This window comes from Syngnathus floridae, chromosome 20 (genome assembly GCF_059516105.1).
Source record: "Syngnathus floridae isolate MCC-2025c chromosome 20, RoL_Sflo_1.0, whole genome shotgun sequence".
Lineage (NCBI taxonomy): Eukaryota > Metazoa > Chordata > Actinopteri > Syngnathiformes > Syngnathidae > Syngnathus > Syngnathus floridae.
Genome location: NC_142432.1, coordinates 127928 through 140558, shown reverse-complemented (window position 1 = coordinate 140558; position 12631 = coordinate 127928). Strand labels below are relative to the sequence as shown.

General features: G+C 50.5%; 1 protein-coding gene across 7 annotated transcripts in view; it reads left to right on the top strand.

The window, feature by feature from the left end:
* Window positions 1–12631, top strand: part of dlgap1b (discs, large (Drosophila) homolog-associated protein 1b) — a 64481-nt gene that overhangs the window by 21363 nt on the left and 30487 nt on the right. For 2 of the 7 annotated variants that reach the window (XM_088362887.1, XM_088362889.1), the window contains one exon: window positions 3585–3709. The gene's annotated coding sequence lies outside the window, so the exon portion shown is untranslated. Of the gene's footprint in view, window positions 1–3584; window positions 3710–4388; window positions 8097–9031; window positions 9095–12631 lie in introns of those variants that run through there. The other 5 variants (XM_088362890.1, XM_088362892.1, XM_088362888.1 and 2 more) reach the window with 4 other exon arrangements.

Sequence of the window (12631 nt, the reverse complement as noted above, 5' to 3'; positions counted from 1 at the left end):
GGAGGCAAGAAATGATTACAAGGTGCCAGACAGTCCAACTCCTCCACGTCTGCCTGATTTTTTTTTCCCCTTCTCAGCGGGAGGGTTTGGTCCCAGCACCTTGGGAAAAGAAATAATGGGATTTTATCTAGTTGCTATATATATTTATATACGTATATATATATATATATATATATATATATATATATATATATACATATACACATATATACACATATATACAGGCTAATATAATATATATATATATATATATCGGCCTTCGACTTCAAATTAAAGGCAACAAACATTCATTTCCCCAACCAACTGACAATATTTTCCGCATTTAGATATAAATAATCGTACAATCAAATAATAATCAAACAAAGTAGTACTATTGAATTGGTCCCCAAATTAAATTCCTTTCATAACCATTAAAACAAATCCCTATTGACTTTAGGCTCAGATATCAAAAGTCCACACACCCCTCCCTATAAAAAGTTTATACACCCACCCCTGCTCAAATGCCAGGTTTTGTCAAAAGACTGCACTGGCTTTTTCCACCCTTTATGCAACTCAAGTAAAGTTCAACGAGATGAGTCGTTGCAAAAGTGTGCACACCCACTTCTATCTGGGATGTTGCTGTGCACAGAATGAAGCAGGCATGTTAAATGGAAGCCAGCGCTCCCCTGCCACCATTTAAACTGCCACCTATTAACCCCAGATCAATATCAGATGCTCTGCTATTTCTTTTTTTCCCCCCAATGTGGGAAAATGAGCTACGGTACTGAGGATTCTACTGAAGATCCACCCGTCCGTCCGTCCGTCCGTCCGTCACATCAGTATTCCAAAAGTAGCCCGGTGTGCTTTGGCAGCGTGTCGACAATCCGTTCACATCAAAAGGCAACACTAAATGATTCCGATTAGATTTGTAATTTTCCACTCCTGTTTTCCCTCAGTGCTGGAAAACGCAGCCGCAGCAGCAGCAGCAGCAGCGGCAGCGGCAGCAGCAGCCGTGTCAATTGCCAATATGAATGAATTTATGATCAGGCTGTCGGACATCAACTCCCGTCTGCCCGCCTGCTAAGACCAGACTAACAATTGACCAAATGTGGGGGAAAACTGCGCTTTGTGTGGCTCGCCGCATTGATATCACTGATCCTCAAGCTATTAAACGAGGCAAACAATTGTGAAGGAGCCAGTCTGTCCTCTGCCCCTGGAGAAGCATTAATGCTGCCTTCAATTGCTTTAGTCATTCCGCCGGAAAGAAAGAATACAGAAAGTCATCAGCACAAACAAGCGTGGACGCTTTCATTCCTTCATTGCCTCATAAGAAACGTTTTCAATCGAGGTTTTTCGCCCCCATTCTGTGATTTCAGCAGATGTCATCATGGTGCGTCTCATTTGCAAACTTGCCTGCACTTATGTATGTTCAAACTTCAGCGCTCTCACACATGCAGCGCTTCTCAAACATTTGAACGCAGTCAATTCAAATGCATTGCACGTCCCTAGGTTCAAAGGAAAGAATCTATGTTGGAAAACTAACAGTTCCAAAATGCAACCAACAAACGTGACCCCCACTTAGCTTAATGCTAACAAATAATGGAAGACATCATTTAGAGATGGTCCGTTTTTAGCCATCACTTGTTCTTTAAATAACAACCAATGCACTCGTCAGCTATGAATTGAATTAACGCAAGAACAGTCCAATACACGATCACGCCGGACGGAGCCAGCACGCAGATGAAAACGACATTTGAACTTTGGAGCTGCTTGAGTTGCAGTGGCACCTAGTGGCAAACTACCAGCATTTTAGATTGTCGGCGTATAGTGAAATGATGCTGCCCCCTTTTGATGCCTACCGTGGGGTGCACACTTGGAATCAAGGGATGCAAATAAGGGGGGGACTTTCCTCTCATCTATTTCTAACATTGCTTTAGGGGATTTTTGGTGTGTGAGTTGGTTTTTTTGGTGTGTACGAGCTTTATATATTTATTTATTTTGTTTCGGCACGAGCGTTTTGGGTGAAAAAGACATTTTGTGTGTGTTTGCATGACATTGTTTTTAGATGAGTCTGGGAGTTATTTGGTGCGTGTGTGAGGTGAGGTGAGGAGAGGTGAGGTGAGGTGAGGTGAGGTGAGGAGAGGTGAGGTGAGGTGAGGTGAGGTGAGGTGAGGTGAGGTGAGGTGAGGTGAGGTGAGGTGAGGTGAGGTGAGGTGAGGAGAAGATGATGCTCAGGGCAGTAGACTTTTTGTTTGATAAACAAACTTCCAACTTGATCCATGGACCTTTTCAAAACCAAACAATCCATTACTTAAGCATTTTAAGGCAGTGGACACGGCTGATCTGGTTAACTCTGCTGGAGAAATATATTACTGCGGGTGAAAATGGGCGTGCAATTTACTACAACCTATAAACGACTCAACAGGAAATTCAATGGATTTTTGCCACTAAAACATCGTTCGAGAAAATGACACTCGTTAGCTGTTCTCAGGTCCCCCATATTTTGCATAGTGGCGCTCAAGGTATTGTAAGAGTACTTACAGTGGCCCATTTTTGACGTTTCATTTGAACTATCATTTCTGCAAAATGGAAGTATAAAGCACTAGCGTGAGAGAGTTGCAGCGTCACTTAACTTTGAAGAACCACTCTCTTTCCTTCTATTATCACGGCCAGCTTATTAATTTCACACGGCATGATGACGCGGGAGAACGCCGCAACAAAACACGCTGTTTATGAAGGTTTTATTCGTGCCTGACTTTCAGTGGTACTCGGGGCCGCCGTGCTTAATAAAGCTAATTAAAGAGGCCCAGAGCGAGCATGAAATTGGAATAACAAAGGACGTCTCCTGCCGACTCCGATGGGGTCTTTCAAGTTCTGCTCAAGGTCTGACCCATTTTATTCCTGCACCAAATTCTCAGAAGGAGTTGACAGTCACACGGTTGTTCCACACGGTGTCCCTGTTGCACCCTGTCCGATAAGGGGACAATTTGTCGTGCTAACAGTCCATGACACGCCCCGCCTGCCCTGCCCTGCCCTGCCCTGCCCGTCTTTCATGGGTGTGTTAGGAACAATCAACGTCAGATGATTGCGCCCAAGCCAAGCCAGGCCAGGCCAGGCCGCCCGAGTCAGCATAGTTCGCGTGCTCACGTTAGCGTCGCATTTGCGTCGCATTTGCCCGAGAAAACACAATAACCTTGAAGCCAAAGATAAGCAAAAGAAGACCATGAACGCGTCACGTAACGTGACCAGCCTCAATAATGCAAATAGGTCTGCTAGGCTAGCACTGCTAGCACTAAACCAATCAAATATCATGCTTCATTCACTGTAGCGCTGGGAGAAAGGCTGGCCGTTTTCCTGGCACGTTTTCCTCACCTTCACCTACATACCTAATTAGGGAGCGTGACTAACAAGCTCTTTGTACTCTCTCGGTGTATTTATCGCCGAGGCCGTGTGAGTGACTTTCACGCTGTATTTGTGGCCCGCCGTCGCAGGCTCTCCGGACGTTGGCGGGTGGGCGGGTGGGCGGGCGACCCACGCCAACATGAAGGATGAGGAAGGTGAGAGATCAGGGTGAACTTTTTCTCTCTTTGGATGTTGTTGTTTAGATTGTCAAGGCCTCTTCTCACCCGTCACTCAAGCCTCAGACGCAGCCAGCGTGCCAAGGGAGGAGGAGGCGGCGGCGGCGGCCGAGGCAGCGGAGCATCGGACCATGGAATGGCATCTTTGAGAGGTAAGGCCGTCAGTAATCGCCATTGATCCCCTTCTCAACCGCTCTCATTGAGTAGCTTACGCTTCAAGATTGACATCTGAATGATGTCGTTTGCGCGGGAGGGAGGGAGGGAGGCAGGGAGCGTCGATTCTTTGAAACAAAATCGATTGTGCTGCTGTCGCGAGGTCATTAAAACTCAAAAACGAAATCAAACTAAATGGCCGTGCTGTTAAAAAAAGATAAGACATTTGCTGAGTGTCATTCAGAGAGGGCAAAATGCGAAATGTATCCGTTAGCTTGTCAATGTGCCTTTAGTCATCTTGTTGATCATTCAAGTCAGACGTGAACTCGAGCAGGACAACGGCGACTCTCGCGCTGTTATTATTCAAGCGGCGGCGGCGACGCTTCGACGACGTGCTTGTAAAGTCGCAGACAGACTTCCATTAATATGCTAGGGTCTCACTAGATGCAGGGATTAGCATGATAATGAAGTCAACTTTGGATAAAGGCAGGCTGGGGAACCCTTGGCAGGCAGGCAGGCAGGCAGGCAGGCAGGCAGGCAGGCAGGCAGGCAGGCAGGCAGGCAGGCAGGCAGGCAGGCAGGCAGGCAGCCACGCAGGCAGCCACGCAGGCAGCCACGCAGGCAGCCACGCAGGCAGCCACGCAGGCAGCCACGCAGGCAGCCACATAGGCAGGCAGGCAGCCACGCAGGCAGGCAGGCAGCCACGCAGGCAGCCACGCAGGCAGCCACGCAGGCAGCCACGCAGGCAGCCAGGCAGGCAGCCACTCGGATGGCTTTTCTAGTCGTTTTTCATTAGCCATTACACTACTCACATCACATTGACAGTCATTGACAGAGCTAGCTTACAAAAGCAGTCAAAAGTGAGCCCTCCTGCGACAATTTTTCCCCCCCTAAATATCACCTTCCTGAAACGGACAACGTGGGTGACACCATTTTGACAGTGGCATCATGATCATACGACAGCCTCTTCAAATGAGCCACTTTTTCATTGTAGGAGGATTCCGTGCCAGTAAAGAGAGGCCATCAGCCGTTTGTTCAATTTGCATGTTTGAGTGTGTGTGCCAGCGAGTCTGCTTTATGCCACAAAAGAGATTTTCAAACGGCACGCTCACAACGTACGAAATAGACACGAGCGCAGCACGTTGACTCCACATTTGGTGGCAACTCCAGCTAATGACAAAGTTGGGCGAAATGAAATGTTTGATTTGACTCATTATTGAGTCATGGCTACGTCGTGGCGAGGAACGACTCCGAGGTTCGGGCCTCCTGTTTTGAAACCGGAAGTGCGAAACCAGCAAAACGAAAACGTCATGACAACGGCCAAGTGCGCGTCCATCCGTCCCTCCCTCACGAGGCGCGGCTTTTCCTTCCTTCCTTTCTTTCTTGGTTCTTTCCTTGCTTGCTTCCTTGCTTGCTGGCTTGCTTCCTTCCTTCCTTCCTTGCTTCCTTCCTTGCTTCCTCCCCCCGTTTCCCCGCTGTTTGCGGCTGTCACCGCAAACGTAACGCGAGCCGACTGGTTTTCCGGGCTCGGCGGCTCCTTTAGCCAGGATCAGCGGAGCCCTTATGACACCTGTCACTTCGGCTGCGACTCAGCCAGGAAGCCTTACACAAAAGGAAAATGGAAAAAGAAGATGGTGCGGGCGGGTGAGCGAGCGAGCGAGCGACGGTGGGCTGGGAAGAAGAAGAAGAAGAAGAAGAAGAAGAAGAAATGTGTGGCTGGCTGGCGAGGAGCTGCATGCGCAGTCGAGCAAAAAAATCATTCATGCGGGGGGGGGCCTCGCCCATGCCAAACACCTTCTACCTGTCAGCCTTCTCCACCAATTGTCTTCTTCTAGTTGACCTCATTTTGCACATTTCAAATGCTGCCCATGCACGTTTGCTTGAATTCATACATCCTACGACTTATTTCATGTTTCCCCATGACATTCTTTTGTCAAGTTTAGGGAGGTGTATGTGAAAAGCAAAAGATGACCCCAGCCGGAGGAGCATTCGGCAGTAGAAAGTGTTAAGCATCGTGCATCGCTGCCCCCGCAGAGGAAGTGTTTTGGGTTGGTTTTTTTTTGGGGGGGGGGAGGCCTGCCTTTCGCACTCAAGCACATGTAAAGTAAAAAGTGTGAAAGGCACAGAGGAAAAAAACATTCAAAACAAGCTTCTTTTTCTTTGATCAGTTTTGCAATCACCAAAAAATGGAGCACTCGTTGTCTTCACAGAAAATAGGCCAACACTTGATACGTACGGTTAAGAGGCGGGGTTGTTAATATTGTTATTATGATTTGGTATTTATCAAGTGTAATGCAGGCATGCGCTGTCATCTCATCTCAGCCTAGAAGATCTCAGCCTGCGAATGCAAATGTTTTGTGTGTGTGTGTGTGTGTGTGCGTGTGCGTGGCTTACTTTGCCTTCGTTTTCTGTTATGTTATCACAAAATTTTAGAGTGGTTGTCGAGCAAGATTTGAATTAGCATATTCTTAATTTGGCTGCTCTCTCCACCTCGGGACCCATCATTAATTGAGTCAGTCAGTATTGATGTGTCTGCGTGCGTGCGTGCGTGCGTGCGTGGCAGGCAGGCAGGCAGGCAGGCAGGCAGCTCTCTCTCTATTAAGGCAGGACGATGCATAATTCATACGTCTCCTGCAGAAGCTTCACTCGAAACAGCAAAGTAGGTAATTAGGAACTCGGTTAGGAAGTCAGCGGCCGGTCGCGCTGCGCATGCGCATGCGCGCGCACCCGATGCCAATCAAACATCCGACGCTCTCTTGTAAACAATAGAGCACACCCGCCACTCTTTGAGCCCAATTGGATTGAAACTCTGGCAGCCACTTACTGCCAACACTACCATGTCACCTTTCATATCTTTTCAACTACCTTCCTTCCTTCATCTGAATTATTGAGAGCGAGCTGGCTGTTGCATGCTGAGCCAGAGTCACATTCAAAATACGGAGTGGATCGAGAACCAAAGTGAAGCGTGGACGCACAAGCAAGCGCATAGCCATAGCTTTACTGTCAATGCATCCATTTAGCTTCGTGCTAGCTAAGCATGCAAAACACAAATGGCATCGGCGTGGCGTCGCGATGCTATGACGCTATCCAAGCACAAACGTGCCATGTCAACAAAACAATACCCAGTGTGGCCATGTATTCTTTGTCCTCTGCGAAGAACCACTCATATTACTGCAGCTCGCAGACACACTCCGTCCAAAGCCCAACGATTGATGATGTTTTTCCGCGGGATGCGCAACACAAACTGGGGCTTGACTCACAGAGGTGTCGCCGCTCCCCCGCGGGCCAGACGGAAAAGCATCCCGGGCGGGCTTAACTCAAGGGTCGCAACAGCTCAGTGGCCTAGCGGTAGACTGTCTCCCCTGAGACCGGAAGGTTGCGGGTTCAAACCCCGGCCGACTGGTCGGGTCGTACCAAAGGCTATAAAAATGGGACCCGTTGCCTCCCTGCTCGGCACTCAGCAATTGGGGGGTTAGATCACCAAATGATTCCCGGGCGCGGCACCCCTGCTGCTCACCGCTCCGAAATTTCAAATTTCACCACACCCGGTTGCGTGTGTGACAATCATTGGATCTTTACCTTTTTATAACCTTTACAAGGTCAGCGGAATGAGAAAAGTAAGCTTTAACAGCGGTTAGGGTTCTGGATTTGAATCGGGCAGGCCTCGGTTCTGGCTTTCCAGATAACTCCAGTTTAAGACAAATGAAAAGATAACTTCCATTTGATTTTCCAATCTCCATTTGACTTGAGGTACCACTTGACCAGTGAGTGAGTGAGTGAGTCAGTGAGTGAGTGAGTCAGTGAGTCAGTCAGTGAGTGAGTCAGTGAGTCAGTCAGTGAGTGAGTCAGTGAGTCAGTCAGTCAGTCAGTCAGTCAGTCAGTCAGTCAGTCAGTCAGTCAGTCAGTCAGTCAGTCAGTCAGTCAGTCAGTCAGTCAGTCAGTCAGTCAGTCAGTCAGTCAGCCAGCCAGTCAGTCAGTCTATCGCTCGTTTGACGTTCTCTTAGGCTTGCTTGGATCTGAGCCGGAAGTCCAAGACAGGTTTTTCCTCCTCCCCATCATGTGCAGCTTGTGTCCGCTCCCTCCCTCCCTCCCTCCCTCCCTTGCTCTCTCGCTCGCTCGCCCGCTCCCTCCCTCCCTCGCTCGCTCGCTCCCTCCCTCACACACGCATGCATGGAAACACATCGGCACACACGTGCTCCGCGCTGCCACTGCAGCCGAACACACGGAGCCATGCTGGGCGACACTTGGACGGCGGCGTGTTGGAGCCGGCCACACGAGTGACGTCCCACTAGCGCATCCACGCCGCATGCGGTCAGGTCAGCGCGAAGGAATACCGTGCGGGGCTTCCTGCTCGCCAGACGGACGCCGCCGAGCTGCGTTGCCAAGGTAAGAGAAGCAAGCAAGACAAATGCGCCAAATGTTTCCCCGCGCAAAGCCTTTTCAGGGCGAGTGTGCACGTGTGAACGCAGCTTTTTGCGCGTATGTATGCTTTCTTGTAAGTTTGACTTCCTCCCTATTAGCCACGAAGTGTGAAGCGATAATGAGGCACCGACTAAATGCGTCCGGCCAATCAAGCCGTGCTCCAGCCTTGCGTCGGGAATTCGATAGAGAGATAGAGCGGAGCAGTCGAGGGGGGGAGGGAGGGAGGGATGGATGTGTGCTGCCTCCCTCCCTCCCTCCCTGCCTGCCTGCCTGCCTGCCTGGCGGGGGTTGTCGAGAAGGTCACACCGATACAACATCATATCAATCATACAGTTAATACTTCAATCATATTGCAGTACAAATTTGGGTGTTGATCGCAGAACACCAACAAGTCACAGTTGATGTTTCTTTTTGCCGCTTTTTGGTCCAAAATGTGTGTTTTGGGTCAAAGCGATTTGGCACTTAAGAATAGGAAAAAAAGCTCAGAACTTTGTTTTAATCTGGTGGAAGAAGTCTGTTTCTTTTGGTAGTTTTGGCGCTTGCCTTGTCACAGAGCACAGATTATGACGTTGAGTCAAGCAAAATCCCCGTTTCATCTCTCACCACCGGGCGGGGCCTTGTAAATTGCCTTGCCCATCTCGTGTGATTCCCTTTGTCAAAGGAAAGAAAGACAAAAAAACTAGGAGTAGCATGTGAAATTTATCAGGCGCAAATGACCAGCGCCCGCCCGCCCGCCACATCTGTAAAAAGACTCCAGCTGTGACGGAAAATGGATCTCTTTTGTGAGTTGAAAGGCAAAAGGTGCCATCTAATGGCTCCGCTTTGTAGTACGGACCCGGCATTTGCTGTAACAAAATCATTTTCGGTCCACTTAAGTGAAATTGGATCATTTCCCACAGCGTACCTGATGAGCTCACACGGCGCTGCAAGGAAGGACCGAGAGGTCAGCCGGAGGCCAAGAGGTCAGTCGCGTAAGCACGAGTAGATTAGCAAAGGCAAGCGCGCGTTTGCAGTCGTACATAGCGGGAACGCTGAACTGAACATTTGAGATAATGAGGTGTGGAGCCAAAAGCCTCTTGAATGATTTTCACTCTTGGGCTTCTTGCCTGTTTTTTTTTTGTTTTTTTTTTTTAAATGAGAAAAATAGCAGCCCGCCATCAGTGACCATGGTTAGAACAATTCTTCTTATCCTGTTTTTATTGTCAAAGAAGCGGCACATTATCAATCGCATTTAAATCGGCTGAAGAGCTGCGATTGACCGCCATCTGCGGCTGTATATTTTTTTGCTTCCCGCTAAAGTCATTCGTCACAACTTGTCCCGCCTCAGATTTGATTATCTCAAGGCCACGAGTCGCAGCGGTGTTGTAATGATGCTGAGGATGACAGCATTGATGAGTCAGCCGGACCAGAGTGCCAGCGAGCCAGCCGAGCTTCCGGGTCTCTTTGGCTGCATTTGCAGTGGCGAGCGTTCCGGAGCGAGCGGCCGAGAACAGGACGCCTTTTGTTGAGACCAACGTGGCTCACATGGGGCGCACTTAGACGGGTCGTACGGGAGCTGTTGGCAGGCTGCTTTAATTGCCCCCCCCCCCCTCCACAAACAAGCCAGCCAGCCAGCCAGCCAGCAGCATGTTACCCCCAGGAAAGCACTTGCCTTTTCTTTCTTTCTTTCTTTCTTTCTTTCTTTCTTTCTTTCTTTCTTTCTTTCTTTCTTTCTTTCTTTCTTTCTTTCTTTCTTTCTTTCTTTCTCTCCTGCTGCAAATTTGTCTTGAGCGAGGAGAACCTCCCTGTGGAGACGCTTAAGCTTTTCAGCTAAATGTGCTCATCCCTTCCCGTTTGAGATTTTAAGTGGGAGCTCTGTTTCAAGTAGTTAGCAGAAAAAAACAGCAACAACCCAATTCTCAAACAGGCAGGAGCTTAGCGTCCATCTTGATTGCCAGCGGTTTTCCGTATTGCGTTGACAAGTGTGAAGTAGGGGAGGGGAGGGGGGGGGGAGGCCGTCCAAAGCCCGATACGGCCGAGGTCACCGCACCGCCGTTTTGGGGGTGTGCGGCAGCTTTTAAGCGGCATGCTATTGCATGTTTACCTTTGCAGCTTTTAAGCGGCATGCTATTGCATGTTTACCTTGGCAGCTTCCCGCTCGTGCCTACAGGCTACACCTGCTTTTTCAACAAAGTCACTGGCACTTAGCATTTTTCTAGCTCTCGGAAGCTTTTGTAGCTCCGGATGTGTCTAGGGACAAAAGAAATCCGTCCGCCCGTCCGCCCACGGTGGTAGCCATGCTGGCAGCCATGCTGGCAGCCATGTTTGTTTGCCCTCCCTCCAGCTCCTGGAGCATGCTCTGACTGCCAAAGGCCGCTAGCATTGTTGGCTTGCCAAGCCAATCCACCAGGGGAGGGAGCCCACGTGTGGATCAGCTGCTGCATGCTAAGTGCACTTTTGCCACAGCGCTCGAAGCTCGTGTGACTGCTCGATGGCTCGGCTTTATTGACAACGGAACGGCGAAAGGAAAGAAAGAAGAAAAGAACAAAAGCCATTGCAGAAGTTCCTGGCGCAAGTCAATATTCCTGGTTCCACTCCTTTTTCCCTTTGCATTTGGAGCGAGCAGTTTGCGCTTTGTTCCGCTTCTTTGTCTCCGACACCGTTTGCGTGTTTAAAGGCGCCCGCCGGCTCGCATCTACGTATCTCCACGCAGAGCCGAGCCGAGCCGAGCGGAGCCGAGCCGAGCGCTCGGAAGCCTTGAGATTGGCCTGTCTCCTCTCCTGAGCGTGATGGCCGGAGATGGCTGACACTTGTGGTGAAAGGGCACTGACGGGATCTAACGCTTTTGACAGCAGCTCATAAAGGTTCCGGAATACACGCAAAGTCATATTGAGTGGCGGCAAATTGTATATGACGAGCAGACGCGCTGGATTTCCCCTTGCCGGATGTCCCGTTAACCCCCAGCAATTAGCCAGGCGTCAAATACCTCGCCTCGGCTCTCGCTGGACGACGAGGCGGCCTTTGATCAATCCATCGGGCTCGTGACCGACATCTGCCTGAAGCCGAGGCCCGACGTGAGCTGTGGGCGGGCGCAAGCGGGCATGGAAAGCGGGCGGCACCATTGGCAGTTCCAAAGTGTCGTTTGGCGAAGCCGCTGCGCGATCCACAGGGCTGACTTTTTTGGGAAGCTACAATGTTGAATCGTCCAGCAGCCTTCTACCATTGGCACGGGAGGGAGGGAGGGAGGGAGGGAGGGAGGGAGGGAGGGCCGGAGGGAGGGCCGGCCGGACCGTCACGTGCGCAAGCATCCTAGAAAGTCTCCGTGCCGCGAGCGCCGTGTGCGCCCGCCGCTCGGGTTTATTTAAAGCCAGGAGCTTTATTTAAGAAGCCCTAGGCTGAGTTAAGCTGCCACCGCCGCTGCCACCGCAGCCGCCGCCGCCACCAATGGAACGGATGGACGGGACAAAGAGCCCTTGCTGTAAGCGCTTGGCTGCTAACAATGACAAAAGGCAAATCTTTTGCAATGGCTGCCATTTCATTGATCCCTTCACTTTTTCAACGGCAAATAACGCCGACGCCGACGGCACTCTGTCGAATCTGCCCGCTGGCATCGTCAAGCGCCCAGTGTGGCTCTTCTTGACTCGCTCTCTCTGCGGCAGTAAAGATTGTTGGGAACCTTACTCAAACTGGCCTATCACAGCAAAAGCCCAAAGCAGGCACGTATGTATAGTGATTGTTTTACATACAATAATCCTGATTGTATGAGCCCCCCGAGGATTAGATGGGATTATCAAAGATAGCAGATTTCACCGCAGCAATAATAATAATGCTTTTTGATTTGAAAGTAAAGGCCAGCTTTGGGGGGGGCTTGCTGGCTGGGATTCGCAATAATGGAAGGGGGTCCGGTCCAGATTGTTATTGGGCAAGCGCGATGGAAAGCGAGGCCCCCAAACTCTGCCTGCCAGATTTCATTTCACGCTCGGCAGAGGTCCGCCTCAAAGACGCTGACATTTACATGGGCCTCCGTCGCCTTTGCTGCGGGCCCAAGGCGCCGGCCGGCCGGCCCGCCGAGGAGGGAGCGAGCGAGCGCGCGCGCGCATCCCCAATGTTCATTCCGTCAGCAAATCCCATCAATTAGATGCTTCGTGACACCGCCGAGGCGGGGCTGCCGAGCCCGGCCCGGCCCGGCCTGTCGAGCCGTGGCTCATCGGCCCGGCCCGGCCCGTCGAGCCGTGGCTCATCTCTTAACGTAAAGCCCATCAGGCTAGTTAACCCCTTGTGCCCCACTGGCCGCTAATCTGATTAGCTCTCCACCACCAGCAAATCAGTTCACGCTAAGATCTCAAGATCTAATTGGTGTATGCGTTGTTTTGTTTGTATTTTGTACGGAAGCATGGGGAGCGGCCCCTCCCGAGCGTGCGTTCATTGGCTTGAAAGCTTTCTCACTTGTCTTATTGGTGCAATGGCTCACTTTGCACCTGCACGGAGTGTCTTTCCCGCATGGACTATCCTCTGAGAGT